Below are 27,755 nucleotides of genomic sequence, written 5' to 3'. Positions count from 1 at the left end.
TGGTAATTTGGAATATACATTTCAAGCCAGGTTACCAGTTTTGGGCTTAAGCAGATTTCAGCATTCAGCCCAATCATGGGCAGGGTGAGTGGTTAGCAGAGGTCCAAAGAGCAGGTTGCCCCTCTACAATCTAAGATAAAGTATCAGAGACTCAAATGACTAATAATTGTAGCAGCCAGTTACCTTCGAGTGGAGTCCGATTCATGGTGACCCCATGTGTGTCACAGTGGAAATGCGCTCCATAGGGTTTTCAATGGCTGTGATCTTTCTGAAGTAGATTGCCAGACCTTTCTTCTGGGGCACCGCTGGGTGGACTCAGAACGCCAACCTTTCAGTTAGTAACCATTTGTGCCACTTAGGGACTCCTAATAATAGTAATGCTACTGTGTGCCACAAAGTTGATTCCAACTCACAGCAACCCTATATGACAGAGCAGAACTGCCCCACAGGGTTTCCTAGGCTATGATCTTTGTAAGAGCAGATCACCAGGTCTCTTCTCCTGTAGTTCAGCTGGTGGGTTCGAACCACCGACCTTTCGGTTAACAGCCGAGTGCTTAACTGTTGCACCACCAGAGCTTCCTAAATAAAAAATATATATATATATATTTTTTTCAACTAAATAGTTGCCATTAATTAAGTACTTACCTTATGCCAGGCATTTTGCTAAAGGCTTCACTATGCATGGATTATCTCATTTAATTCTTACTACAGTCTCAGGAGAGTAAGTAGTATTATCCTCTCCATTTTTCTTTATATGAGGAAACAAAGGATCACATAGCTGGAAAGTGGAGAAACTTGGATTTAAACCCAGACCTGTCTGGCTCCAACGTATACAACCTCAACCACTGTACTATAACAGTGCCTCCCAAAACACTAGAGTGTTGCTGGCAACCACAGGCCACACACTTAGAGCCTGAAACACAGGGATAAAGTGAATAAAGCTAATTTGCTGCTTAGCCAGAGTTATTGAAGTGAAAGTTGTTTTCCATGGTGTGAAAGCAAGAGTAAGCCAGGAGTTTGAGACCACTGGTGAAGGGCAAAGACTAATAGTGAGTTGAACTGAGGCCTCTTACTGCAGTGATTTTGAGGGGTTTGTTTCTCTTGCTTTTATACACAAATTTGCTTTGTCGTATAGGTGTGTCCTGGAAATTTTGTCTTGATTGCTGCATATATTCTAGTTTTCAGTGGTCACAGATAGAATAATAGCTTCTGTCACTCCACCTTTAAATTTTTATCTCTTTCTCTTGATCTAAGGTTCCTGGGTGGTACAAATGGTTTGCTTTCTGCTACTAACCGAAAGGTTGGCAGTTCAAATCCATCCAGAGGCATCATGGAAGAATGGCCTGGCGATCTGCTTTTGTAAAGATTACAGCCAATAAAACCATATGGAGCTCCGTTCTACTCTGTAACACATGGGGTCTCCATGAGTCAGAACTGACTTGACAGCAACTGATTTGGTTTTAATTTCTCTTGATCTATAAAGGAAAATACAAGAAGCAAGAGGAGATGGCCTTTTTTCCCTTAAAAAGCTGACATTCTTCTAAGGAGTGACTTCATTTTTCAAGGGTAGCATCTGGGTGCTATAGAAATACCCTTAGCAGGAAACAGATCAAGAAGGAAAACAGTGATAAGTGTACAGTCTCTGTGGGAAACCATGTTGTTCCCTTTGGAGGATGGAGATACACTGTGAGCTACCTCAGAATATTTTTGCCCTTCTACTGGACAGCAGGGAGCCCTAGTGGCACAGTCGTTAAAGCATTTGGCTGCTGACCAAAAGGTCGGCAGTTTGAATCCACCAGCTGCTCCTTGGAAACCCTATGGGGCAGTTCTACTCCGTCCTATAGGGTCGCTATGAGTCGGAATCAACTCGATGGTAATGGGTTTGGGTTTGGTTTGGTGGCCAGTGGCAGGAGGAAGGAATGAGAGTATAAGAGTTGCCTGCTTTTTCAAAGAAGTTTCCGGGATAAACTGTAATGCTTCAAAGGTCAGCAGAGCAAGGGCGGGGGTTTGGGGACTATGGCTTAAGGGGACTTCTAAGTCAATTGGCAAAATAATTCTATTATGAAAACATTCTGCATCCCACTGTGAAATGTGGTGTCTGGGGTCTTAAATGCTAACAAGCGGCCATCTAAGATGCATCAATTGGTCTCAACCCACCTGGATCAAAGGAGAATGAAAAACACCAAGGTCACACGATAACTATAAGCCCAAGAGACAGAAAGGGCCACGTGAACCAGAGACTTACATCATCCTGAGACCAGAAGAACTAGATGGTGCCCGGCCACAACCGATGACTGCCCTGGCAGGGAGCACAACAGAGAACCCCTGAGGGAGCAGGAGATCAGTGGGATGCAGACCCCAAATTCTCATAAAAAGACCAGACTTAATGGTCTAACTGAGACTAGAGGAATCCCAGTGGTCATGGTCCCCAAACCTTCTGTTGGCCCAGGACAGGAACCATTCCCGAAGACAACTCATCAGACATGGAAGGGAGTGGACAATGGGTTGGAGAGAGATGCTGATGAAGAGTGAGCTACTTGTATCAGGTGGACACTTGAGACTGTGTTGGTATCTCCTGTCTGGAGGGGAGATAGGAGGATAGAGAGGGTTAGAAACTGGCAAAATTGTCACCAAAGGAGAGACTATAAGTGTATAAGTGGGAGTATGGAGTAAGGTGTATATAAGCTTATATGTGACAGACTGACTTGATTTGTAAACGTTCACTTAAAGCTCAATAAAAATTATTTTAAAAAAACAAAAACAAAAAAAAGAGTTGCCTGCTTTTTACTGTAAATACAATCCTGGAAGTGACATCCAAAGAAGCCCACTTCCTGAAGAACAATGTTATAATTGGAGCTGTGTTTCAGATCAAGGACACTGAATCAAATAAATTAAAAATATAACTAATAAAAGAGAGAGTGGAGGGAGAGTGCGGGCTGTCTCATTAGGAGGAGAGTAATTGGGAGTATGTAGCAAGGTATATATAAGTTTTTGTGTGAGAGAATGACTTGATTTGTAAACTTTCACTTAAAGCACAATAAAAATTATTTAAAAAATATAACAAACAATTGTCATATTAGTTAACAGTAGTACTATAATAATTCTAAATTATAAAATTAAGCCATATGACATAATGGGCATACATATACTCTACACAATGATTATAAAAGGGACTTCTGCTGTGTCATCTTTTTTATCTAAATTTAAAATGTCATCTACAGTAAACAGTACAATACACATTGATTAATATTTCATTAACAATTTTGTTCGCATTCTTATAGTTTAGCTTTAAAATGGTTTCCCAAGTAACTTAATCTCTCCACAGAGCCATTTGTTAAATGAAGCTCCATAACCATCCAGATATTGCTCAAACCATTTCCAAATGTATCTCTAAAAAATAATACTGGAAAATTCCCTTCCCAATTAATCCTCTCTGTACTCTGGCTATATGCATCAATAGCCTTAAAAATGTTTATAGCGTTTGACCCAGTAATTCTACTCTTATGAATTTTAGTAAAGGGAATAATCAAAGCAATAAAGAAAGATTTATGTTGAGGATATTCATATGAGCCTTATTTATAATAGTAAAAAAAAATGAGAAAAGCCTAAATATCTTAAAACAGGGGAATGGTTAAATAAAGAAGTGTGGTATGTCCCTTGCAGGGGAATATCATATAGCCATTAAAATGATGCTTCTTTGAAGAATATTTAATGACTTGGGGAAACGCTTATGATGTTAAGTGAAAAATATGGAAAACAAGTATTTATACAATATGATCATGATTTTGTAATGATAATAAATTATAATTCTGGCCCGATTTTTTATCTAAAAGACTGAAAGGACATACACCAAAAAGTTATCAATGATTATCACCAGAAGGTAGGATTACGAGAAAAATCTTGGACAGGCAAAGGAATAGGAGCCCACAAACGAGACTGAGAAAGTATCAGTTAATAAAGTGCTAATGAGAGCTGAGGGCAGAAGGTAACTGGAGCTGAGCAGGTCTTCTTGGAGAGAGGCCTGGCTCTGTGTTCTGTGAATGAGAGGGCAAACTCAAGTAGGGATACCAACTGTCCCAGTTTGCCCAGGACGGAGGGGGAGTTTCCCAGGAAATGGGACTTTCTGTGCTAAAACTGGGAAATTTCCGGACAAACTATGATGAACTGGTCACCCCAGACTCAAGACATATTTGACTTAGAAGGCCCTTTGTGATCTTCAAATTCAACCCCTTTCTTTTGCAGATGAAGAAGCTAAGACTAGAAAATGGGTAGTGTCATGACCAAAGTCACACAGGTATCAGAGCACTAAACTGGGAGTTCAGAGGACTTAGTTCTACTCCCTGCTCTTCTGCTTATTAGCAAGACACTATTTGGGGAAAAAAAAGTGGTTTTTTTTTTTTTATTCAGAAACCCTGGTGGTGTAGTGGTTAAAGAGCGGTCAGTGGTTTGAATCTACCAGGTGCTCCTTGGAAACTCTATGGGGTAGTTCTACTCTGTCCTATAGGGTTGCTATGAGTTGGAATCGACTCAGTGGCAATGGGTTTGGCTTTTGGATTTTTATTTGGGGCTTAGTTAAGGCTATAAGCACTTACCTTGCTTGCTCATAGGGTTGTTATACAGACTAAATTCATTAATTCACGATATAACATAAACCTACTGTAGGCATGCATGACGCTATTTTGGTCACAGTACCAAGATCAAGGGAGTAATTAATAATTCCAAACTCATAAAATTGTGTGTGGAATAAGTGAGATTATATGTCTAAATAAATTAGTACAATGCTTGTCTTCTAGAAAGCATTCATTAAGTGTTAGCTCTTATGATTATATGATTGTCTCAACTTGAGAATATAGGTATAAGAATCCCACACTACCTAATAACAATCCTATGAGACTGGATACTACCAATCGTACTTCCATTTTGCAGATGAGAAAATTGTGGCTCAGAGACGTTAAGTGCCTTGCTTAAAGTTTATACATCTACTAAGTGACAGAGCTGTTTGTCTCCTGGTCCAACACTCTTTTCCACTTCATTAAATTGTCATCCACTGAGAAGCCTTTTTTTGAATATGAGGGCAGAACCAACATTTTTTTTCTTTCTACTGTAGACTGCCTTTTTCTTAGCCACATCTTCAGTTTAGTCAAGGCCTACTCTTTTGGGCTAAATAAAGGCCACCAGGAAGGTTTCTATGAGATAGTTTTTTAGCAAACTTCGGAGAGCTTTAGGGTCCTTTAGAAAGACTGAAAAACACAGTGTCTTCAGATCACCCCTCACAGGGTAAGGGTTGAAGTCAGTGGTATGCTGGTAAATGTTTACAACCCGCTCTTAGGAGAGAGGGGCCTTGAGTTGAAGCATTTGCAGATATCCCTTGTATACATAGTCCCACTGTGATTGATTTCAAACTACCAATGTACAGTAAAACTTGTGAAAGCCGGAACCTGTGTAAGGTGGAAACTTGTCAGAGAAGGAAAACTCAAATATTTTCCACTATTAAAGAGCAATAGAAAAGTGGTAAGACTACACCCTATCAAAGGTGGAAAACTTGTGAGACCCAGAAAAACAAGGCAGTCCTGTCTGGTTCCAGCTCTCCCAGGCAAGCAAGTGCAAGCCAGCTCCAGCATACCACTGGAAGCAGAATTCTAACTTTGAGTCCATCACTTTCCTGAGTTTATATAAATTCAGTGAGAATTAAAGTATGGGCCCTGTTCAGGGAGGAACCCTTGGTGGTTGAGTAGTAGAATTCTTGTCTCCCACACTGGAGACCTGGGTTCCCAGATGCTGAACAGGTTTCAGAAGAGCATACAGACTAAGACAGACTAGGAAGAAAGGTCCGGTGATCTACTTCTGAAAATCTGCCAGGGAAAACCCTATGGAGCACAGTGGTCCAATCCTGAGCCAATTATGGAGGTGGCGCAGGACCAGGCAGCATTTTGTTTCACTGTACATGAATCAGGGCCTACTCTACAGCAGTTAACAACAAAAATTGCTCAGGGATCCTGGTTTTGATAACTGAAAAAGGGAGGGTGAAGCAAGCACCAGGCAATGGGTTAGGATAATTCCAGAAAGTGGTTCAAATTAAGGAAAAGCCCAGAGAATCGAAGGAGCTTCTGGTTGCTGCCTGTAAGTCCATGTCTTGCCCCTCATGAAACCTCTCAGTAAAGCTAAAGCTAGCACCTATAATAGGGATTAGAGTTTTTTTCTTTCTTTTTTTTTTTTTTACTTTTTGCAAGCTTCATTTACCTGCCAACTCTTTATTTGGAAGAAATTCAAAACTTCAGAAAAGTTGCAAGAGTAGTGCAATGAACAGCCATATGTCCTTCTCTTGGATTCACCAGTCTTTAAATGCTTCCTCACATTTCCTTTCTCTCTCTCTCTCTAATTTTTCTGAATGTTTCAAGAGTTAGTTGACTAACTCACTAAAGACTGATTCTTTACCCCTGAATACTTGAGTATGAATCTCCTAAGAAGAAGGGCACTCTCTTGTGTAACTACAATACAGTCATCGCACTCAAGAAATATAACATTGATACAATATACAAGTAAAAAGTCTGTTTTCAGACTTCCCCAGTTGTCCCAATAATGTCTTTATAGCTTTGTTCTTTTGATTCATAACCCAATAAAGGATTATGTATTGTATTTAGTTGTTAGTCTTTTCGGTCTCCTATAATCTAGAACAGTTCCCCAGTCCCCATCTTCTTCTTCTTTTTGTCTTTTATTACATTGACATTTTTGAAGCGTCCAGGGCAGTTTTACAGAATGTTCCTCCATTAACAAAATTAGGGTTTATTAAATACTTGCTTATAAGTATTTTCAGTTTAAACCTTTTGTTGACTACAGTATTATGTCCTCAGTGCCTCACCTCAGGAGGAACATGATATCGTTTTTCCCATTATTGGCAAAGTTAAGCTTAATCATTTGGTTAGGGTGAAGTCTAACACATTTCTCTATTGCAATCATACCAGTAAAACATTGAGTTTGTGTGAATATCCTATTCCAGGAGAAACTTCTTTATGCTGAAAGTATAAATTACTTGGTTCATTACAGAGTCAGGAGTTGAAAAGGCATTATCCCTAATTAAAAGAGAAAAAAGTGAAATTTATTTAAAAAAAATAAGCTGGCACTAAGCCTCTTAGCCAAATTCTTGAGCTTTTTACATGACAAGGGGCCTTAAGAGTTCCTTATCTAAATTATGAACTGCTGGTGGAGGACTATGCTCCAGTCTGTACATACCTGTATCCCCAGAACTTAGCCAAGTGCCTAGGCTACAGCAGGTGCTCAAGAAAAGTTTGTTAAATAAATTTCTGTCCACTTGGAACCACTGTCTCCATAAATGAAAATTAATTACACTCAATTAAAAAATGTACTGTAGTCAACTGGCACCAGCTGGAATTGATTTGGCTGCTTAAGCACTACACTTTTCATGGAAATGACAGGGTTTTCGGTTTTCTTCCAGGTATTTGACCTTACTCAGATGCTGTTTAAGTCTCTGGCTGTTCTAAAGATCTTAGCTTCTCTATATTAAAATCAGAAGTTATTCTAAATAGATTAAGTATTTGTTAGAATTGGCTGCAAATGACAGAAAACCCAAAATAACAGTGGCTTAAACAACATAATCATTTATTTCTCTCTGATGTAAAAATTCCCACTTCTGGCCAAGATGGAGTAACAGGGACTGGATTTATCCTCCTGCCCGAAACAAGTGAAAAACACAGACCAAGTGAAAACAGTGGCTTTCAGACACTGGACACCAGGCAACAAAGAACACTGACCCCCTGAGAGATGGGAAACAAAGGAGGAGAGCCCTATGATTGCCCCAGGTTACAGTCTAGACAGGGTTTCCAGGTAGTGACACAGGGAGTGAGAATCCAAACAGAGTCTGACAGACTTTTTGTGATGACGAGGTGGAGCTAGGAGTCTGGGGAGACCAAGGTAGCTAGAATTTGAAGGATAGAGCAATGGAGAAGAGACACCCACTCATAGAGGGAACTCCAGAGATCTCAGAGGAACCCCCTTAAATCTTCACTGACTACTGATCAGCACATATGTATGAGGAAACTAACCTAGACTGAGAGAAGAACCACCCAAAAGACGGAGAAGAAACAAACCTTGGAGATCACACAGGGCTGGGAATAGTGCCCGTTTTCACCAGCCAGAGTGAAAAATTTCCTAATTCATAGTGTATCACATGGAGCACTCAGAAGAGTTTGCCTCAATTGTTGTTCTTAGGTGCTGTCAAGTCAGTACTAACTGGTAGTGACCTTATATACAACAGAACGAAACACTGCCCCATCCCTACGCCTGCCTCACAACCGTTGCGACATTTGAGCCCGTTATTGCAGCCACTGTGTCAATCCATCTTGTTGAGGGCCTTCCTCTTTTTCACTAACCCTCTATCTACTTTACCAAACATAATGTCCTTCTCCAGGGATTGGTCCCTCCTGATAACATGTCCAAAGTATGTGAAATGAAGTCTTGCCATCCATGCTTCTAAGGAGCATTTTGGCTGTACTTCTTCGAAGACAGATTTGTTTGTTCTTCTGGCCCTCAATGATATATTCAATATTCTTTGAAGACACCATAATTCAAAGGCATCAATTCATTGTCCAGCTTTCACTTGCATATGAGGTGATTGAAAACACAATGGCTTGGGCCAGGTGCACCTTATTCCTTAAAGTGACATCCTTGTTTTTTAACACTTTAAAGAGGTCTTTTGCAGAAGTTTCCTGAATACAACTGAACGCTTCAAAGGCCAGACAGGGGTGTGGGGACCATGGTTTCAGGGGACATCTAGGTCAATTGGCATAACAAAATGTATTAAGAAAACGTTCTGCATCCCACTTTGATGAGTGGCATTTGGGGTCTTCAGTGCTAGCAAGCGGCCATCTAAGATGCATCAATTGGTATTAACCCACGTGGAGCAAAGGAGAATGAAGAACACCAAAGACACAAGGTAATTATGAGCCCAGTAGACAGAAAGGGCCACGTAAACCAGAGGCTACATCAGCCTGAGACCAGAAGAACCAGATGTTGCCTGGCTACAACTGATGACTGCCCTGACAGGGAACATAACAGAGAACCCCTGAGGGAGCAGAAAGGTAGTGGGATGCAGACCCCAAATTCTCGTAAAAAGACCAGAGTTAATGGTCTGACTGAGACTAGAAGGACCCCGGAGGTCATGGCTTCCAGACCTTCTGTTGGCCCAGGACAGGAACCATTCCCGAAGCCAACTCTTCAGACACGGATTGGACTGGACAATGGGATAGAAAATAATACTGGTGAGAAGTAAGCTTCTTGACCCAAGTAGACACATGAGATTATATGGGCAGCTCCTTTCTGGAGGTGAGATGAGAAGGCAGAGGGGGACAGGAGCTGGTTGAATGGGCATGGGGAATACAGGGTGGAGAGGAGGAGTGTGCTGTCTCCTTAGGGGGAGAGCAGCTAGGAGTATGTACCAGGTGTGTGTAAGTTTTTGTATGAGAGACTGACTTGATTTGTAAACTTTCACTTAAAGCACAATAAATTAAAAGATAAATAATAAAAAAGGGATCTTTAGCAGCAAATTTGCCCAGTGCAATGCATCTTCTTATTTACTGACTGCTGCTTCCATGGGCGTTGATTGTGTATCCAAGTAAAATGAAATCCTTGACAACCTCAATCTTTTCTCCAGTTATCGTGATGTTGCTTATTGGTCTGGTTGTGGGGATTTTTGTTTTCTTTATGTTGAGGTGCAATTCATACTGAAGGCTGTGGTCTTTGATCTTCATCAGTAAGTGCTTCAAGTCCTCTTCACTTTCAGCAGGCAAGATTGTGTCATCTGCATATTGCACGTTGTTAATGAGTCTTCCTCCAATCCTGATGACCTGTTCTTCTTCATACAGTCCAGCTTCTCAAATTATTTGCTCAGCATACAGATTGAATAGGTATGGTGAAAGGATACACCCCTGATGCACACCTTTCCTGATTTTAGAAATCACGCAGTATCCCCTTGTTCTGTTTGAATGACTGCCTCTTGGTCTATGTAGAGGTACCTCATGAGCACAGTTAAGTATTCCAGAATTCCCATTTTTTGCAATGTTTTCCATAATTTGTTATGATCCACACAGTCGAATGCCTTTGCATAGTAAATAAAACATAGGTAAACATCTTTCTGGTATTCTCTGCTTTCAGCCAAGATCCATCTAACATCAGCAGTGATAGCCCTTGTTTCATGCCCCCTTCTGAATCCAGCTTGAATTTCTGGCAGTTCCCTGTCAATGTACTGCTGCAACCATTTTTGAATGATCTTCAGCAAAATTTTACTTGCACGGGATATTAACGATACTGTTCAATAATTTCCGCATTCTGTTGGATCACCTTTCTTTGGCATGGGCACAAGTATTAATCTCTTCCAGATAGTTGGCCAGGTAGCTGTCTCTCAAATTTCTTTGCATAGACTAGTGAGCACTTCCAATGTTGCATCCGTTTGTTGAAACATCTCAACTGGTATTCCGTCAGTTCCTGGAGCCTTGTTTTTTGCCAATGCCTTCAGAGCAGCTTGGACTTCTTCCTTCAGTACCATCAGTTCTTGATCAAATGCTACCTCCTGAAATGGATGCTTCCTTGAGGGCTTGTATGGAAGCTCCAGGGTCACTGGGGACCTAGGCTCCTTCAGTCTTGTTGCTCCACCATTCTCAACATATGATTTCCAGTTCGTGGTCCAAATGGTTGCTCTAGCTCCAGACATCATATCTGTATTTCAACCAGCAGGATGAGAGACTAAGAGAAAAGAGCCTCTCCATTTAAAGTTACTTCGTAGAAATCACATGAAATCAGTTTTGTTTACATCCCCTTTGCCAAAACTAAGTCCCAAGTTTATACTCATCTGAAAGTGATGTAAAAAATTGTAGTCTTTATTCTGGGCTGTTATGTGCCTAGCTAAAATGTCAGAGCTCTATCACTTAGTGAGGAATGGGAGGACTGAAATAGGGGAACAACTATCCATCACTTCTTAATTCAGTGCCTTGTCATAGTGCAAGAGAGCTCCTGATACAGTTCAAATAACATTACCTCTAGCTGGTAATAATCAGATTGAGGTTTCGCCTTAGTGTTTTTGTTACCCAGAAATTAAAAATCTGAGTAATTTGGTCTAAGGCTGTTTGACTTCCAACCCCCACACCTCCATTTAATTTTGAGCTTATCTCAAACAAACTGCCAGAGTTGCTCCATTTCTCCAATCAAAGACACCAAGCCAGAGGTGGCATTTAACATTTTGTTTGACTTATGCCTATGTTTATCCTGGCCGAGAAACCAGGGTAACTGAATGTGTTTATGCCCTAGTCCTGAAGCAGCTCACTTGCTTTCTTTCCTAATAAAGTCACTAATACCTGCAGCTGAAATCCAAAACTCTTTTTTTTTATCTACCAGAGGAGCATCCACGTTGCATGCCTTGTAATCCAGTACTTTCTTCCTGGTGAAGAAAGATTTGGCACATGATGGATATAATCTTTTCTATGGACCATCTAACTCCTACCCAAGCTTTTTTCTGTTGGCCTAAATCTCAAATCACCTGGTCATTACAACTCTTTGGTCATTCTGAACAGTCTTTCAGTATTTCTAGTGGTATTATTACTCTCAAAGTACCAAAATGGATGCCATTCTTTTCAAGGATGGTAGGTGATCTGTTTTTGTCAGGCAAGAAAGTGTGCTGAGAAAGGCAGTTCCTTCGAGGTGCCATACAAACCAAGTATATTGGCTGGCTCACTGGGTGTTCCTACAGAGCATTTTACACTAACTCCATGTGCTATCTTGAGCAACTCAAACCAAAAAATCTGCAAGAAATCAGGGCTGAGAGCTTTCCAGTTGCTAATTGCTTTGATTGCTTTAACAACCTCCTGCTCAGACATTGCAGTGTGACATTTCCACCCCCCCCAAGCTTTTTCCTCCTGTAATCATGCTATTTCACTAACATTAGCATCACCACCATTATAATTCTTTACACCAAGCGTCTTAGTTATCTAGTGCTGCTGTAACAGAAATACCACAAGTGGATAGCTTTAACAAACAGAAATGTATTCTCTCATAGTCTAGAAGGCTACAAGTCTGAATTGAGGGCACCAGCTCCAGGGGAAGGCTTTCTCTCTTTGTTATTTCTAGGGGAAGGTCCTTGTCATCAATCTTCTCCTGGTCAAGAGCTTCTAAGCACAGGGATCCTGAGTCCAAAGGATGCGCTCCACTCCTGGCCCTTCTTTCTTGGTGGTATGAGGTCCCTCTTTTCTCTGCTTGCTTTTCCCTTTTATATCTCAAGATACAACCTAATCCTCTAGAGTGTGCCCTGCCTCACTAACAAAACTGCCTCTAATGCTGCCTCATTAACATCATAGAGGTTAGAATTTACAACACATAGGAAAATTACATCAGATCATAAAATGAAGGACAACCACACAATCAAGTAAAAAAAAAAAAAAACCAGCAGAACACATTACATTAGCTCTCAAGACTTGAAAATAATCCTCTGTTCCCTGATGCCATCTAAGCAATGGCCCTGCCCTCCATACTCTGGGTATTGGCCACATTCTGTGGATTCTGGGTGAAGGTCCCTCAGCCTTGGGCTTCAGCTGCACCTTCCAGGCCCACTGGGACAGCAACTCTGCACTCTTGGATTTGGGCAACCCCATTCTCCTAGTCCATCTGAGTCGTGACCGTACCCCCTTGGACCTTGCAGGCCCCATTCTTCTGTCCCTTGGTCATCGCAGCCTCACCTCCTCAGCTTTGGGCATCAGGTCAGGCCCCATTCTGCTGACATTCATGAATGGCAGCCCCACACTCCAGAACTGAGTTGGTGAAAATCTGACTCTTTGAAACCGAAGAGGCCTTGTCCCCACCTTTGAGATCCAGCAGGCCATTGTCCCATCCCTGGAGACCCCAGAGGTTGTGGCCCTACACTTTTAGACTGAGGCAGTTCTCCTTCCTGTGCTCCTTGTCTCTTCAGCTTCTGCGTCCTGGTTCCTTGGCCTCTTGGCCCCTCGAGCCCTCAGCCCCTTGGACCTCTTGGGCTGGCCCAGTGTCTGCCTGCTCAGGCAAGTGTTCCAAAGCTCTTTAGCTCTACCAGTAAGTACCTGGAGGCACCACAAAAAAACCTCAGCTGGAAATCTCTCTTCTCCATGGGTCAGCTCCTGTGCTGTCTTGTGCCAGTCTACTGGTTCTGCTGTTGCTGTTCCTCCGCTGCTGCTTCTCACTATCTGTGTCATCTGTGGTGTTACAGCTCTCCTCACTATCTGTGTCATCTGTGGTGTTACAGCTCTCCTCAGTTCCTTCTTAGCCCTCACCAGAATTGTCTTTGAAGTCCATAATTCCACCAATGGTCTCTTCAAGGCAATCTAGGCTTTCACTGTTATGCACTTTAAAGCTCTTCCAGCTACTGCCCATTACTCAATTCCAAAACTGCTTCCTCATTGTAGGTATCTGTTAGAGTGGCACCCCGCTCCTGGTACCAAATTCTGTCTTAGTTATCTAGTGCCGCTGAAACAGAAATACTACAAGTAGTTGCCTTTAACAAACAGATATGTATTCTATCATAGTCTAGGAGGCTAGAAGTCTGAATTCAGGGCACCAGCTCCAGAAAAAGGCTTTCTCTCTCTGTCAGTCCTGGTGGAGGGGCCTGGTCTAGGAGCTTCTCAGCACAGGGACTCCAGGTGCAAAGGACACACTTTGCTCCCAGCTCATCTTTCTTGGTGGTGTGAGGTCCCTCTCCTCTCTGCTTGTTTCTCTCTTTTGTATCTCAAAACAGATTGACTCAAGATACAACCTAATCCTGTTGATTGAATCCTGCCTCATTAACACGACTACTTCTAATCCTGCCTCATTAACATCATAGAGGTTAGGATTTATAACACATAGGAAAATTATATCAGATCATAAAATGGAGGACAGTCACACAGTACTGGAAATCAGGGCCTAGCCAAGTTGACACACAGTTTTGGGGGACAGAATTCAATCCATAGTACCAAGTAACAGTGATTCTCAAAATATAACATTCATGGAAGGGTTTTATAGCAAACTAGCAACCTGGAGAAATGCTTTGGTGGAAGAGGTTGGGATGGAACTTCCAGTGCTGACTTGGGCCCCAGACTGTGGCCTCAGGGATTGAGTGCCTTTTGGGCTCTCCTACTGTAAACCAGGGGTTCCAACCAGAATGAACCAGTTTAAGCCCTGATTTGTCAAGTACGATTTTGTTTTCAGTAAGGCTCTGATGTTTTGATAAAATAAAGGGAAAGGATAGAGAGTTGACATAAAAGGGAAGATAACTCATGGAATTGGGTGTGTGTTTTCACAGTGAGAAAATGGACATTAAAAGGTTAAATTGTTCACCGCTCTTATTCAGCATTGTGCTAGAGGTCCTAGCCAGAGCAATTAGGCTTGACAAAGAAATAAAGGGCATCCGGATTGGCAAGGAGGAAGTAAAATTATCTCTATTTGCAGATGACATGATTTTATACACAGAAAACCCTACGGAATCCTCCAAAAAACTACTGAAACTAATAGAAGAGTTTGGCAGAGTCTCAGATTATAAGATAAACATACAAAAACACTTGGATTCCTCTACATCAACAAAAAAAACATCGAAGAGGAAATCACCAAATCAATACCATTCACAGTAGCCCCCAAGAAGATAAAATACTTAGGAATAAATCTTACCAAAGATGTAAAAGACCTATACAAAGAAAACTACAAAGTACTAGTGCAAGAAACTAAAAAGGACCTACGTAAGTGGAAAAACATAGCTTGCTCATGGATAGGAAGACTTAACATAGTAAAAATGTCTATTCTACCAAAAGCCATCTATACATACAATGCACTTCCGATCCAAATCCCAATGACATTTTTTAATGTGATGGAGAAACAAATCACCAACTTCATATGGAAGGGAAAGAAGCCTCGGATAAGTAACGCATTACTGAAAAAGAAGAAGAAAGTGGGAGGCCTCACCCTACCTGATTAGAACTATTCTACAGCCACAGTAGTCAAAACAGACTGGTACTGGTACAACAATAGGCACAAAGACCAATGGAACAGAATTGAGAACGCAGATATAAATCCATCCACATATGAGCAGCTGATATTTGACAAAGGCCTAGTGTCAGTTAACTGGGGAAAAGATAGTCTTTTTAACAAATGGTGCTGGCATAACTGGATATCCATTTGCAAAAAAATAAAACAGGACCCATACCTCACACCATGGACAAAAACTAACTCCAAGTGGATCAAAGACCTAAACATAAAGGCTAAAACGATAAAGATCGTGAAAGAAAAAATAGGGACGTTAGAAGGCCTAATACAAGGCATAAACAGAATACAAAACATTACCAAAAATGACGAAGAGAAACCAGTTAACTGGGAGCTCCTAAAAATCAAACACCTATGCTCATCTAAAGACGTCACCAAAAGAGTAAAAAGACTACCTACAGATTGGGAAAGAATTTTCAGCTATGACATCTCGACCAGCGCCTTATCTCTAAAATCTATATAATTCTGTTAAAACTCAACCACAAAAAGACAAACAACCCAATCAAAAAGTGGGCAAAGGATATGAACACACACTTCACTAAAGAAGATATTCAGGCAGCTAACAGATACATGAGAAAATGCTCTCGATCATTAGCCATTAGAGAAATGCAAATTAAAACTACAATGAGATTCCATCTCACTCCAACAAGGCTGGCATTAATCCAAAAAACAGAAAATAATAAATGTTGGAGAGGCTGCGGAGAGATTGGAACTCTTATACACTGCTGGTGGGAGTGTAAAATGGTACAACCACTTTGGAAATCTATCTGGCGTTTTCTTAAAAAGTTAGAAATAGAACTACCATACAACCCAGAAACCCCACTCCTCGCAATATACCCTAGAGAAATAAGAGCCTTTACACGAACAGATATGTGCACACCCATGTTTATTGCAGCTCTGTTTACAATAGCAAAAAGCTGGAAGAAACCAAGGTGTCCATCAATGGATGAATGGTTAAATAAATTGTGGTATATTCACACAATGGAATACTACGCATCGATAAAGAAGAGTGACGAATCTGTGAAACATTTCATAACATGGAGGAACCTGGAAGGCATTATGCTGAGCGAAATTAGTCAGAGGCAAAAGGACAAATATTGTATAAGACCACTATTATAAGATCTTGAGAAATAGTATAAACTGAGAAGAACACATACTTTTGTGGTTACGAGGGGGGGAGGGAGGGAGGGTGAGAGAGGGTTATTTACTGATTAGTTAGTAGATAAGAACTACCTTAGGTGAAGAGAAGGACAATACTCAATACACGGAAGGTCAGAGCAACTGGACTGGACCAAAAGCAAAGAAGTTTCTGGGATAAACTGAATGCTTCAAAGGTCAGCGGAGCAAGGGCGGGGGTTTGGGGACTATGGCTTAAGGGGACTTCTAAGTCAATTGGCAAAATAATTCTATTATGAAAACATTCTGCATCCCACTTTGAAACGTGGCGTCTGGGGTCTTAAATGCCAACAAGCGGCCATCTAAGATGCATCAATTGGTCTCAACCCACCTGGATCAAAGGAGAATGAAGAACACCAAGGTCACACGATAACTATGATCCCAAGAGACAGAAAGGGCCACGTGAACCAGAGACTTACATCATCCTGAGGCCAGAAGAACTGGATGGTGCCCGGCCACAACCGATGACTGCCCTGACAGGGAGCACAACAGAGAACCCCTGAGGGAGCAGGAGATCAGTGGGATGCAGACCCCAAATTCTCATAAAAAGACCAGACTTAATGGTCTGACTGAGACTAGAGGAATCCCAGCGGTCATGGTCCCCAAACCTTCTGTTGGCCCAGGACAGGAACCATTCCCGAAGACAACTCATCAGACATGGAAGGGAGTGGACAATGGGTTGGAGAGAGATGCTGACGAAGAGTGGACACTTGAGACTGTGTTGGCATCTCCTGTCTGGAGGGGAGATAGGAGGGTAGAGAGGGTTAGAAACTAGCAAAATTGTCACGAAAGGAGTGACTGGAAGGAGGGAGCGGGCTGACTCATTAGGGGGAGAGTAAGTGGGAGTATGTAGTAAGGTGTATATAAGCTTATATGTGACAGACTGACTTGATTTGTAAACTTTCACTTAAAGCACAATAAAAATTATTTTAAAAAAAAGGTTAAATTGTTTTCCAGGTGAAAGTGAGAAGTAAACCTTTGTTAGTCTTGGGGATGTGTTTGAAATTTGCTGCCTCATGAGCTCAGAAAGCTAGAACTTGGTTCCATTTATTTTGAGTAATCTTTCATTAACCATGACTATCAAATTTGGGGTGAAAGCTTGAACTGTCGATGACTGTTAATGTAATACTGTAAATTGCAAACATTTGCTAGCTGAGCACCTGTCTTTCTGACCCCACTTTTTTTTTTTTTTAATTTAGAAAACATAACATGCTTTGAACTGGTTTACTCCAGATCTGTGAGCTGTCTGGATCCAAATAGTGAATTGCCCCAGATGAGGCAAATCAAAGAGTTTTTTGTGGTCTTTAAGAAAAAAAAAAAACTCGTTGAGAGTTTCACCAATATACAAAAGGACAATTCAGCTTTAGGTCTTTGTATCTTTCTTTTCAGTGGATTAAACTGCAAGCACAAGAGCTGTCTGTCTTCCACCAGTCAAGCAGGGCAATAGAGTAGTATTACCAAATCAATAAATAAAACACTAAATCCTATTGAACGTGTTACAGTTCTGCTTCTATATTTTGGGCTTCCTCATCTCGCTTATAGTTCTCAAGTGTGGCCCTTCTTCAGATGTTGACTTCTGTCACTGGAACCTCTTTCAAACAGCAAATTAGTATCCAACAATCTTCCTTCCCCCAACTCCCTCTATTAAAGAGCCCCTACCTTCTTCCCAAGCCCTCTTTTTTCTTGGAAGCCGTGTCTAATACATTCTTGTCACCTTGTATGCCATTGTCATGGTAGATTTTAAAGGCTTTCTTAAGTGCTTCAGCTATAAAGCACTATGTCCTGCTGTTCCCTGTAATCAGGATGTCAGATCTCACAATGGTCAGCTTTAGGTACTGAAGAGAATAGAATGATAGTCTTTGAGACTCCTTGCTTCCCGAAACTTTAGAGGGCCACCCTGTGGCTAAAGGAGAATGTTCATCTTGAGGAGCTACTCCAAGGCAAACATTCTCTTTGAACCAATTGGCACATAACAAATATTTACCGAACACCTTTTATGTGTTCAGCATTGAGCAAAAATATGAGACTGTCAAGGCATGGTCTCCATCTTGGAAGATGTTCCATTTTCTCCTTGGTGAAGAGAGAATATACTGCAAAGTCTAAGGATAAATTACCCAGTTTATGAGCTGTAGAATGTTAGAGCTGGGAAGGACCTTTAGTTATCACCTAGTTTAACTATTATCAAACTGTGGACCCTCGAGCCCTAAGGTTCAGGAGAGTGCCTCAAAATCTGCCTCCCTGCCCTTCTTGCTTCCACCTCCTTTCAACCAGTGGCACTACTTTGGGCTTCTGTAAGATTTTGCTTGAACAAAGGTTCCACGGCTTTCAAAAGTTTGCAAGCCATTAATCTAGTCCTATCCTATAATGTTACAGATGAGAAGACAGAGCCCCAGAAAGGCAAGGGTGTTTTTCTGAGGGTCCCTAGCAAATTAGAAGCTGGAGCCCTCAGTTTTCTGCTTCCATTCTGGTGACCCACTTCTCCATGCCACCTATCAGTCTAGTAGCAGTCACTTCTAAAATGTTGTCTTAGGAAGAGCCACTTGTTTTAGGAACAAGAAAACATTGCTTTGGGGTGTCCTGAGCCAAGTGAGGGTCAACAAAAGGAGATATTGTTCAGCTTTCCACCTTGCTGCCCCCATATGTCCTCATTCTTTACAAGGGGATAAGAGTACCTAGCAGTTGTTGTGAGGATTAACTGAGATCACACATGCAAAGCATCTGGCAATAAACCCGTAAAACCAAACCCATTGCCGCCAAGTCAATTCTGACTCATAGCAACCCTATAGGACAGAGTAGAACTGCCCCGTAGGGTTTCCAAGGGCTGGTGGATTCGAACTGCCGACCTTTTGGTTAGCAGCCAAACTCTTAACCACTGGCCACCAGTGCTCCATCTGGCACATAGTAGGTGCTAAATAAATGGTAGCTCTTAATATTATAGCTATTTCTTTGGAACATCAATTGGTATCTTTTACCAATGTGGCGACCTATTATTATACAGGCAAAGGAAATGAGAATTTATGACTCAGAATCCAGGTCCACAGTGAGGTAACGTGGCTTACTAGCTGAATGACAATTCAGTATGTCATTTGGTGGGGTCAAGGCACAGCCTTAACTTCCCAGGGAGCCTGGCAGGGGTTGGCAATCCTAGTGTGCCTCACCGTGCCTCACTGTGCAAGGACAGAGAGCTAAACAAAGCTAAACAGAGTGTAGTGTTGGGTTTCTTTTAAGCACAGGACTGGAAATTTGACTGGCATAATCTGAGTGGCATAATTGGAGGAGAGATTTGTCATAAAGGGTGGTGGTTTTCCTTGGATAAAGTCAGTTCTTAAGAAATCACAAATGAAATTTCCTCACTTAGAATTAACATACTCATACATCATTACAAAGAAACCCAAAAAGGAGGAATCCAGTGTTTTGGAGAAATGGCCTGGGAGGCATCATTGATGGCATTGCCTTGTTTAATGGAGCATTTGCTTCCTATTTAGTGTCTGTGCCTTTGGCTGGGGAATTTTACATGGCAAAGGTTATGTTTTGGGCTTGAACTTCAAAGCTCCACTCATTTACACTCCCATCCTCATCTCAGTCCCACATAGTTGATTTCCTTCTGAAGGCATGTGTGGTCTTCTTTCGATTTCTGACTTAGAGATTTCATTTCCGGTGTTCTCACTTGTTATGGATGGACGTGTGCGCCCCCAAAATTTATGTTGATGTTCTAACCCCTCGTACCTATGAACATGACCTTGCTTGGAAGTAGGATCTTTCAGTTAACATGAGGTCATACCAGATTAGGGTGTGTCCTAATCCAATCTGAGTGGTGTCTTTATGAAAGAGAAGAGACACAGAGAGACAGAGGAAGAAAGGCCGGCCATGTGAAGATACATCTACAGAACTGAGAGAGACAAAGAAGGATCTTCCCTTGGAGTCTTCAGAGAGATCATAGCCCTGCTGACACCCTGAATTCAGGCTTCTAGCCTCCAGAATTGTGAGAGAATATGTAAATTTCTGTTGTTTTAAGCCACCCAGTTTGTAGTACTTTGTTACAGCAGTTCTGGGAAACTAATACACAACTCTACTAGTTCCCCGTGATTATGAATTACAGCCTCCACCCCCTCCTTCTCCCAATTGACTTATCTCCTCCGAGCAGCAGTCCCAACTTACAGTAGGCCCATCTACACAGTACCTGGCAGCATTCTCACGTCAGAAGCAGGTCTCCTTAGATGCCACCAACCATACCAAGAAGACAAAGTAGCCAGTGTTTGCTGCCCTGTGGCATATTACAGAAGAAGGTGCAGGGAAGAGCTGAGAGGAATGAAGCTCTGACTATAAGAGCCAGATGGATGTAGGAAAAGTGACATTTCCATTAACAAAAAGATAGTCATCTACTTCGATTATACGTAAGAAATGAAGATTTACTGAGGACTTATTAGGTACCAGGGACCATGCTAGATGTTTTTTCTTTTTTTCGTCTATTCCTTAGAAAATAGCATAAGTGCTATCAATAATCCTACTTTACATATGAGGGAACTGAGGTCTTGAGAGGTTAAATAACTTGACAAAGGACACACAGTGGCCAAGCCCAGGCCCTTTGCTGTCGAGTCAATTCCTACTCATAGCAACCCTATAGGACAAAGTAGAACTGCCCCATAGAGTTTCCAAGGAGCACCTGGTAGGTTCAAACTGCTGACCTTTCGGTTAGCAGCCATAGCACTTAACCACTACGCCACCAGGGTTTCCACACAATAGCAACAGGTTGAAATCCAGTCAGCCTGCCTTCCAAACCAACTCTTATCTTATACATCCCCAAATAGACCCTGGCTTTTGGGGTTTGGGGAGGAACGAGGAGACAAATACAAAGAATCATTTCGTTTGACAAAGTATGAGCTGCCTACTATGTACCAAGCACTGTACTAGGCACTAGAGAGAATGCAGAGATGAATAAAGCATAGTGATTACTCTTAAATAGCATAAAGTTTTATAGAGAAAATAAGTCAACTATACAGATAAGTCTAAGATAGAATAGGATTATTATAATAGTTCCCATTTATTAAGAGTGAATTATATACAGGCCAGGCATTGTTCAAAAGGTTCACATATGATCTTATTTAATCCTCACCACGACTCTATGAAGCAGATAATATTGTTATCCCCACCTTTTAAATGAAGAAACTGAGGCTTAAAGTTCAAGCCACCTACACCAGATTACCCAGCTAGAAACTGGCAAGAGCTGGGCATGGAACCTAGGCAATATGACCCTAGAACCTGTCATCTTAAACACCTATGCTCTACTGCTTAGGGATTTCGAAAGCAAGAGGAAACACTGCATGGTTGGTGGGATCAGGAAAGACATCGTAGAGGAGATAACAACGGGCCTTGAAGGATGGGTAGGATTTTGACTAAAATGAAACAGTGGAGGTGAAACAAATAATATGAATGTGCCATACGGGTAGATAAGCATAGGGTAAATGCAGGCCCAGGGTACTTAGTTTGAGTTGAATATGGGATCACTAGAAGGAAGTATTGGGAGAAGACTCCGGGAACATAGTTGGGATTATGTTATGGAGAACCCGTTTTGACAGAATGAATTTATGCTTAGTTCAGTAAAGCAACTGAAGGGTCTTCCTTTCTTTCTTCTTTTCCTTTTTGTTCCTTTTTCCCATTCTTCCTCCCTCCTTCCTTTCTTTCCTCCTCTTTTTCCTGCCTTTTCTCTGAATAATACATATGTTTTATAGAATAAAATTTAATCATGTTAGAAAGAACACCATCTGGAAGCCCTCAACAGAGATGATTAGTGTTAACTTCTCCATATATAGACTTTCAGACTTTTCCCCCATGTATATATATATATATATATATGATTCTATATTGTGGTAGGCAGAATTCCCATTCCCTTCCTATGCCAAAAAACCAAACCCAACCAGTTGCTATTGAGTCGCTTCTGAGTCTTGATGACCCCATGTATTTCAGAGTAGAACCAAATGGTTGGCAGTTCAAACCCACCAAGTGCTCCTTGGAAACTCCATGGGGCAGTTCTACTCTGTCCTATAGGGTCACTATGAGTCGGAATTGACTCAATTGACTCGACGGCAGTGGGTTTTTTTATTATTATTCTCTAACCTATTTATCCATTTCATATATCATTAAAAGATTTTGAGTAGGGGAATGGCATACTTGGAGATAAGCCTTTAGACAGCAGTAAAATGTGTCTGCGACACTGGCTCAAACATAACAATGATTGTGAGGAGGGTGCAGGATGGGGCAGTGTTTTGTTCTGTTGTATACAGGGGCTCTCTGAGTCAGAACTGACTCGATGACACTTAACAACAACAAAAACAACAACAAAATGTGGGATGGATGAGAGCAGCAAGAGGTGGGGAAAAGCTAGCAAGAAGGTATAGTGGTCATATGGATTGGTGGTTCTCAACCTTAGAATTCCTGGAACAATATAAAAAATACTGATACCTGGGACACACCACTGCCAGAGATGTTGATTTAATTGGTCTGGTGTACAACCTGGGTGTCCTGAATTTTAAAAACTCTCTGGGTGATTTTAACACTCAGCCAAGGCTGAGAACCATTGGCAGATAGAGGTAGAGAGTGCCATCTTGAATTAAAGTGGTTCCATTGAAATAGAAATGGAGGGGTGTGGGGGGAAGGAATTGCTGAGGAAGCCACCAATAATCCAGCGACAAGAAGACTGGAATCCACCTGCCCCTCTTGCCTTTGTTGTTGCTGTTCACTTTGTTTTTAATTAGGTTTCCACTCATTAGTATTATTATGAAAATTTTCATGGGCAGATAGAAACTTGAGGCCAGCTGTGCATACATGGGGTAGTAAGAGTGTTAAAGAGGTCCTTTAGGAGTTTTTCAGCCAAAGGAAATGGTTTAAGTAAAGTCCAAAAGGTGAGAATTAGTGTTCCAGGTACCAGTCTGAAATTGTTGGTTGGCACGGGGAGTGAAATTAGAGTTGTAGGGCTGCCACATAGAGGCTATGATGCTATCGAAACCAGAGGCCATTCTTATTCCTTGAAAAGTAGGGGAATGAACTGATTTTTCAAAATGGAGGCTGAGGAAAGTAACCTAAGTGCAACATGAAGGAAAGTTAAAAAAAATCTAGAGGCCAGGAAGCTTACAGGCAGTTACAGTAAGCAAAGCATGAGGAAAGAGAGCCTAGCCTAGGGCAGAGCAGTGGAAGGGGAGAGGATCAGGACAAATCAAGAGATGCACCAGAAGAAAAGACAAATTGAAAGGACTGACTGAATGTGGGGTGATGGATGGGGAAGGTTGCAAGCTTTGGGCTTGGTAGAATGGTAATGAGGAATTTTATCAAAAGGTATATATTTTGGTTTTGTGGTGAGAGGAATAGTAAATTGGTTAAATAGATTTCCGTTATTCTTGGGTATCCCTGAAGGCAGCTAGGCAGTAGGGTAATAAAAGAATTCGTTTACAGTAGACTCTCCCGTGTCCAGGGTGGACAGATGAGAGATGGATTTTGCAAGGAAAATATGGTGGAAATAAAGTAGTTTAAAATAGTTGGCTTGCTTCTAACCCTCTAAAGGACAGAACTCCCTTTGGACAGTTGCATAAGTAAGAACTACAAGTAACCCCAGCTGCCAATAAAGAGAGAACACAGTGTTTTTCCCCTATAGACCCCAAGGTGGAATTTCTGGGGTTTTATATCTGATTGTGATTTGTATTTTTGGCTGCGGTTCAAGCCTTGGCGTGTGACAAGTAAGCTGGTCACTTGTAGCTGGAGCAGCAGATGGTCGTTCCTCCCTCCCTTAAATGGTTGAGTCTGCCCTGAATCCTTAGGAGTGTAAATACTTTACTCTCTATTCCACTGAGCCCAGTTAGTATTATTTCTCAAAATACTCTTGCCTGTGTTCTTACATTTACTTAAACTTTTCTTGCCAATATCTTCTAAATATCCCTTCTGATATTTATTTTATTGGTACAAATACTGACCTGACCCAAACTCAGAAGTAAATTGTGAAGGATAGGAGCATCTTTAGTCAGCCCAATGGGATTTTTAACTACAACTGTTCCCCTCCCCTGGGAGAGTTTTGTACCAGAAACAACTGCATGAGATCCTGCTTTCTATCAAGGGTTTATTGGTTAATGAGGCCTGTGGCTGGTGTGGTTTTCCTGTGTTTAGCTTTTGGAACTCTCAGAGACAGTTGCTTGGAATAGATTGCTGAAAGAATTATTGCCCAGCAAGCCTGCCGGCCACAACCCACAAGACTCCACCAGCACTGGTGAATTTTATGACTGATTCAATGAACAGAACAAGAGGCAGAGTGAAGAGTTGTTGGCATCCCGTTCTGCTTCAACCAAAGAAGTCTAAAAGTCTTCTCATTAAGCGATCCTTTTTCTATTTCCCTCTTTTGCTCTAGGCTCTGTTTTAACTAACCTTCCTTAAGTGCCTAAACAGGGACTTATGGGCAGCCATGGCTTCAGGATGAGGTCACTGGAGTGGAACTTTGGGACTTAGCTCCCCTGACTTTCTTGTGGCAAAGATGACCCTTTCAATTAAAACCTGCAGTAGCAGAACAAGACCAAATTCTACTTTACCCTAGCATTCCAAGCATTCAAGCTACATAGCTACTCTCAGAACCATCCATTATATTTGTATAAACCTTAGAAGTCTTGAAAAAGTACTCTCATGTATATTATCTCATTGAGACCTGCACCACCTCTATTAGGTAGTGTATCAATTAGCTGTCACTGTGTGGCTTAAAACAACATTTATTATTTTTCACTGGTCTGCAGGTTTGCTGGGCATTGACTGATCCAGGTCGTTCTCAGTCATGAGTCTGTGACAGACTGGGGATTAACTGATATAGACTGGGTGTGTCTCTACTTCATGTATTCTTCATCCCCCTCCTAGGGCCCATGGGCAAGCCTGAGCATGTTCTTTTAATGGTTAAGGCAGAGAGGCAAGAGTGAATGGAAACACATAAAGCCTCTTAAGGCCTGGACTAAGAACTGGCTCACTGTTACTTCCACATTATTCTGTTTGCCAAAGCAGTTACATGGTTGAAGACAGACTCAATGAACGGAAAATAGACAGTAAAACCTGTGAGAGCCAGAACCTGCGTAAGGCAGAAACAGTGGTGTCTGTAGTGGACCACACTGAGTGACACTGACAGAGGGGACGACACCAAAATGTCTATAAAATTTTTGTGCAGTGTTTCAACAGAAATTTATTATTTTTTATAAAAATATCCCTGTAGTTATATAAGGAAACTTTATGGTGCAGTGGTTAAAGCACTCAGCTGTTAACTAAAAGGTTGGCAGTTCGAACCTACCAGCTGCTCCATGGAAGGAAGATGTGGCAGTCTGCCTCCATAAAGATTTACAGTCTTGGAAACCCTATGGAGCAGTTCTACTCAGTTCTATAGGGTAGCTATGAGTCCGATTCAACTTGATGGGAATGGGAAAAAAGTTATAACAACAAAAAATTTTTTCATAAGCCAAGCTTACGTGTATCAGTATGCCTAGAAGGGTAAAACTCCATGCGAATTTACTTTTGAACCTTCTAATATGCTCTGGTCAGAGCAGTCATTATTATCCAATTACAATGACAGTTCGAATCATGTGGTTTTGTCTGCACATAGTACAAGCATGCACTGTTGTTTCCTTTGCTGCTGATGTTTTTATAGTCTCTGATTTTGTCAGATTTTCTGGTGTTTTAGCTACAATATTGTGGTAATTAGCATGGAGGGGTAATACCATGAGTTACTGCACTGGTGACGCTAACTTTACTGATGTGACTGGGCAGAAAACTGTCAGAGAAAGAAAACTCAAATATTTTCCACTAGTAGAGAATGATAGAAAAGTAATAAGATTGCACCCTGTCAAGGTAGAAAACTTGTGAGACCTGGAAAAACAAGGCAGTCTCATCGAGTTTGGTTCTCACAGGTTTCACTGTAACTGGCTCCTCTTATGGAAGAAACAAGTCAAATGACATAGATAGAGAAAGGGGCAAAGAATGTGATAAATCTGAGACCCAGAGAACTGAAATGATTTGCCCAAGGTCACACAGAAAATTTGGGGCAGTCCTGAAATGCAAACCCAATTCTCATGACTTCTAATACACTCTGCTTTTTCCACACTGAAGTCTAAGATTCTATGTAACATGTGCCCTATCAGCAAGATAAAGGTCCATGTTTCTTTTCTCTTTAGGGATGACTCCCTGTGACCTGGTCCCTTTTTTTCTCCTTTCTTATGCCCCAGAAATCCCATTTGCCTCCTTCACCACCTACTCTTCCATTTGGACCTGTTTGCAGTGTGGGGTGGTTGGGGAGAGGGGATGGATGAAGGCCCCCTTTGACACACACAGACATATATATACTCTCTTGTCCCTGAAACATTCTCGTTTGTCTCTCTACAGTTTTAAGAAAAACAGATAGAGTTGTTTTGTTTTGTTTTTAATCTGAACATCCCATGAGAATTGATCAAAATGACCTCTTAGAATCCCTTCAAACTCCCACATATTATGGTTCTTTGAAGAATGGGAATATTATAATCACCTGAAACCTGTCAATGTGCTTATAGCTGACTCTGAGCTTCACTTAGATGTAAATAGGTTGGTTCTGTCTTAGCCCTTCCCTGACTACCTTTGTAGAGAGTTTCTTCAGTGGCCCTTATATCAGGAATCTGACCCACTCTGCCCAGTTTTTTCTGGGTAGAATTTTAAACCAAGCTGCCCAAATCTAGCCTGGAAAGCTTTGACCTGATATCTCTGGTACAGCCAGAGATTTTTTTCAGGTATAAGTCTCCATGGCAACCCTATGCCTCTGGATTTCAATAGACTTGCACTCCTAAGGAGCCCTGTGGTTAAGAGCTGAGCTACTAACCAAAAGGTTGGCAGTTCAAATCCACGAGCCGCTCCTTGGAAACCCTGTGGGGCAGTTCTACTCTGTCCTTTAGGATCACTATGAGTAGGAATCGACTTGACGGCATCGGGCTTGATTTTTTTGGGGGGGGCGGGGGTTGGTTTTCTTAGCACAGTTCTCTCTTCTGACTTTTTTTACTGCAGTATAACTTCCAGCTGCTAATTGATATGGATGGCTGACACTACCATTGTGTGAGGCTCTACTTTACCCTCTTTTGGTTCTAAGGACTAGTGTGGCTCAGACACAGCAAAGAGGCTGAGTTCTGATCTTCTCCTTCCTCATCTCTCCCCCAGAAGACTGGAAGACAGATTACTTGCAGCGATTCCTAGAGGCACAAGGTAATATGTCTATAGTTGGAGAACCAAGAGAGGATGATGGTTGTGTATGAACCTCCAGCACTCTAAGCTAAATCCAGAGGGAAAGTAAATAGACACAAGGTTGTAAAAAAGTTACTCCTGAAAACAATTGTTGATGATAAAGAACCTCAGTAAATTCTAACAGGATCTACTTTTGGCCCTTGATTGTCTTGCTGGCTCATCCTTACGAAGAGACAGCTATACAGCTACCATGTCAGAGGCAGTAAGGAAGCAGAGAAGACTGGCTAGGGAAGTTGCCATAGATATTGTGCCTCCTGCTTTGGAAC

This window comes from Loxodonta africana, chromosome X, assembly GCF_030014295.1.
Source record: "Loxodonta africana isolate mLoxAfr1 chromosome X, mLoxAfr1.hap2, whole genome shotgun sequence".
Lineage (NCBI taxonomy): Eukaryota > Metazoa > Chordata > Mammalia > Proboscidea > Elephantidae > Loxodonta > Loxodonta africana.
The sequence above is the reverse complement of the archived record's forward strand: the minus strand, read 5'-3'. Positions refer to the sequence as shown.